The sequence below is a fragment of the Phoenix dactylifera genome, chromosome 11 (assembly GCF_051530095.1).
Source record: "Phoenix dactylifera cultivar Ajwa chromosome 11, Ajwa_hap1_PhDact_Kaust_v1.1, whole genome shotgun sequence".
In the NCBI taxonomy this organism is placed as follows: Eukaryota; Viridiplantae; Streptophyta; class Magnoliopsida; order Arecales; family Arecaceae; genus Phoenix; species Phoenix dactylifera.
The window spans coordinates 8,338,279-8,342,906 of NC_143200.1; the positions used below are offsets into that span (position 1 = coordinate 8,338,279).

Below are 4,628 nucleotides of genomic sequence, written 5' to 3' on the forward strand. Positions count from 1 at the left end.
GAAACTATCTTTGAGAAATCTTACAGGTCCACCATTGGGTCGAGATTGCTCTCCAAGTATGTGGATGTTGATTTATTGGGGTCGTGGCTCGAAGCCCACTAATTGGATACTGGAGCATCCTATTTCAATTGTTTTTGTGCTACAATGGAGAATTTACTACACAAAGAGGAAGCTATTGGTGCTGATGATGCTCTTGGTACTGGCATCGTTGTTGTCCGGCCGTGTCCCCAAGTGGCTTCTCCAATTTGCATAGATCGAGGATGTTTTCATGTCATCTTGTAGTTCCCTCAGGGTCCTCCAGAACTTCATCATGGCTACTTTTGAGTGTCTCATGAAGACATGGATTCGTGATACAGGACGCGACGGAGCATGTTATTAAGCCCATCATTTGGGAGCAATACGCCAATACCTCGATGAAAAGGCCACCTTCAACCACAACCCATCTAGCTGTTTTGTTATTCGAGGGTCTGCTGGGGATGCAGAGCTTATGGCCACACGATTATTGTTGATTGTTATGGTGGCTGGGGAGCCAATGGTGATGGTGCTTTCTCTAACAAGGATACACCAAGGTAATAGCCGGCGCTCTAGTGAGCATCAATTGTAGCAAGCAACTTGATGTTTGTTGGTATAATTAGATGTTCTATGGGAATTATGATATCGTAACCATGAAGTTTATGCTGAGGAGAAGTGTTAAAAAACATTATTGACTTCAACATATGCATCGAAGAGTACGAGACGGTGAAAAAATTATTTTTTGAGCCAATAAAAGAGTTCTGCTATTTAATTATTATTTTGATAAGCTATTACATATTATTTTTACTGCGACAATATTGGCAATAGTTGTTGTGGCTTGCTGCTGTAGCATTCAACGACATTGACAAGTTCAATGTTGCTAGCATAAATTTTACAATGAGGAAGAGTGTTGAGATTCATTGCCAAGTCCTAATTTTTTTTGGATTCGTCATCAAGTCTTATCTTTTAATGGGTATTGGTTTTTGAATTTGGATAGAAATCGAACATCCGACCCATATGATCTCCATTAAAAAGAACTTTTGATGTCTCCTTTAGTATGTGGTGTGAGAAAAGAGAGGGAGAGAGTATGAGTTGTCCTTATTGGTAAGACGTGAGAGCAAAGCATGGCTCAATTTTTAATAAATATTTTTTCTCTCTTTTAATTATTTTTCTTCCAATGTCTCTTTTATATTTTTTGTTTGGTATTTGTAAGGTTGCAAATGGGCCGAGTCGATCCGACTCGACTCGACCCGACCCGACTCGCTCAACCCGCGTAGACCTGATTCGATCCGAAATTTAGGATCCGCGGGACTGGGTCGGATCCTAAAATTGGAACCGAATCGTTTTTTGGATCGGATCTGGATTTACCAAATGGACCCGACCCGATCCGAAAGGACCCGAAGAGAGAGAGAGAGGGGAAAAGCAAAGGCGAGTCTCTTTTTTTTGTGTGTGTGTGTGTGTGTGGGTGGGTTGTGGTACTATTGGTGGTTTTTAAGTGAATTTATGGCGGATTTTCAAGTCAGACAGGAAGGAGATAGGTTTCTTAGGAGCTTGTTAGCTTGCTCCCATGGCCTTATTATTCTCTAAGGGGTGGGAAATGCCAGCCAATGAGGAGGGAAAGCTTTGTACCCAAAAAAAAAAAAAAAAAAACTAAAGGGAAAGGCCTTAAGGAGAGCAGGGTTCAAGCGTGGAAGGATAGCAACAAGCATAGGCTCACGGAATCCAAAGGAACCTCGGCCCGTCAGGATTCTCTCTCGATCTATTACACTGTTGATACCTCTGGTGTCTCGGTAGCTGGCTTTTTTTTTTTTTTCCTTCTGTTTTTTGGTTTTTGTTTCTTTTAACTTTTTAAGGGAGAAAGTGAGGGAACACTGAATTGAATATGGGTCGTGCCAGTTTTCTGCAATGGAATTGGATTTTGGAAGTAGATCTGGGATTTTTTTTGTCCTCGTGGGAGGGGAGCTGGGAGACACCAAGTTCCGTCCAATCAGTCATAGATAAAAAATAGTGTGATATGAAATTTGGCTTGTAGAACGACTTAGTTAGTAAGTCATGGGTCATCTGTTGACTGGAGGTCAATTGCAAGTCTTTCGAGTCATGGGTCACCCAGCACCTCATAATTATGATATGACCAAATTAGATTTGCCCAAATTCCTTCCCAAAAGCGCAAAAAAAAGAAAAAAATATCCGGCTCGGATCCGGATCCGACCCAGATCCGACCTGACCTGATCCGATCTACAATCGGATCCGGTCTAGATCCAAAATTAGAATCCGAACAAAAAATCGGATCGGGTCAGTATCACTCAGCATCCGATCCGACCCATTTGCACCCCGAGTATTTGTTTCATATCTTGGGCTGACACACTCGATCTATTCCACCTAACATATCATTCTACATCTCTATCTTTTATATTAAAAAAATTTCTATATTTAAAAAAAATTATTTTTTAAAAATCTGAAAAACTTATAAATTCATAAAAGATGACCTTAAACGAGTTATGCTTATCATTTTCCCGCACGTTTCATGGGGCAATATAATAGAGCCTAAAAAAAAAAATGTAAGCCGGTCCATGTGGATGTGGTGCGGACATTGTATATGTTTGCACATGGTTACTCACTTGACATGGCCATGCATATCCATTTCCATCTTAAGAAAAAAAAACAAAAACAAAAACAAATCGGTCGGCAATTCTGTTCTCTCTTCCGTCATTTCCTTTTTCCTTTTTTCTGAAAGTGGGCCCCACTCATTGGTGGTGTCTCTACGCGAACCCCTCAAATTCCACAGCCACCCGACTCAGGCTTTTTATTTTCTTTTCCCCTTAATTTCTTCATGAACTAAAAAAAAAATCTAATTTTTTATATTTTAATAACCCTGTATAACACATGATATATGCGTCAACTCGTCGTTTCTTGAAGTCTTTCTAACGTGACATAAATTGTGCAGCATTTAGAAAAAAAAAAATAGTGAGGAGAGATCCAGGTCGTCCAATTAATCGTTGGTCCATCTACACCATTCTAACGTATCCTCCGTGATTTCAGTGGGCCAACGTGACATACCTTCTTCGAAATATCCTCCGCTGCTGCTAACAATGCTACTGCCTCATCCTCCACCCTGCTATATAACTTCCAAGGTCTCAATTTTCTTAGTTTGAGTCACCACCATCGCCTTCTCCACCCTTCCTATCTATCTCTCTAATTCCCATCTCTAAGTAGATAAGATGTCGTTCAAGGACTGTGGCGACTACGGCGGGTACTGGCCATGGCGGCACAAGGTGTTCCGCCGCCTGTTCGCGTGCTTCCTGTGCCTCATCATCCTGGTGCTCTTCGTGATCCTGGTCATCTGGCTGGTCCTCCGTCCGTCGAAGCCCGAGTTCAACCTCCAGGACGCCACCGTCGTCAAGTTCGACCTCTCGGATCCCAATTCACTACTCTCCTCCATCGTCCAGATCACCATCTCCTCCCACAACCCCAACGACCGCATCGGCATCTACTATGACGACCTCGACGTCTACGCCGACTACAAGGGCCAGCAGATCACCGCCGCCACCGCCCTCCCCACCGGCTACCAGGGCCACAACGACTTCAGCGTCTGGTCCCCCTACCTCTACGGCAACGCCGTCCCCCTCGCCCACTACCTCGCCGTCGCCGTCGACCAGGACGAGTCCGCCGGATTCATGCTCATCTATTTCAAGATCGACGGCCGGCTCCGGTGGAAGGTCGGCACCTGGATCTCCGGCACCTACCACATCGACGTCAACTGCCCCGCCTTCTTCACCGTCAACTCCACCAAGGAATTCCAGTTCCAGAAGACCACCTCCTGCAGCGTCGACGTCTGACGGCGACGGTCACCTTCTTGTCTCCACCTCCTCTTCATATCTCCTCCAGCGATTGCATCCAAATTAGTCAGTGTTTGGTGTAGCCCGGGGTAAGAATAGCCATGCAAGTAAAAATTAATTAATATAGGGAGGGATAATAAATACACTCTAGCCACAAGGAATATATAGCGGGTACTGTTCGTATGTCTGATCACAGCCGTTGGGCGTATTGATGGATCGATCCAGGATGGAGCTAAGATGACATCATGATCTTCTTGTCTCGACGTCATGGTTTCTTGTCCTTCGCACTTGTGGTCTTCTTATTTATTGTAATTAATGGGATTTGATTTCAACACACCGTGATAGACCGCTGCTCGTTATCTTCGGTAATTAAATTTATGAAATACTTTGTTCGGTTATTTTGATAGTAAATGAATGTTCTAACTTTTAATAAGTTACAATTTGCAGGCTAAAGTTTTTGTTAGTGGGTACATGATTATTCAACCTTTGTATTTATTATTTAAATAAATTAAAAATATGATTTGTACATTACTATTATAATAGTTGTTATTAGTCATCGAAACAAATTAAAATACATAATACCAATACTGAAGATCTGTTGGGATTTTTTTTTGTCTCCTTATAAAATTTTAGGCTGATTCAGTCTAGATTTATGTTTGAGTATTTATAGATATAAATTTAGTTTAGCCTGCAATTTTATAATTTGTTAGTTGTAGTGATCCAACCTAATAAAAATTTATAAAAATTTCAGCTTAAATATGGAAACAAGTATTTGACCCG

General features: G+C 42.1%; 1 pseudogene across 1 annotated transcript; it reads left to right on the top strand.

The window, feature by feature from the left end:
- The first annotated feature begins 3,112 nt into the window (after positions 1-3,112).
- Positions 3,113-4,246, top strand: LOC103724083 (NDR1/HIN1-like protein 1 pseudogene; annotated as a pseudogene). Its single transcript, XR_015971115.2, has one exon. The product of XR_015971115.2 is annotated as an NDR1/HIN1-like protein 1 pseudogene (transcript).
- Positions 4,247-4,628: the final 382 nt, after the last annotated feature.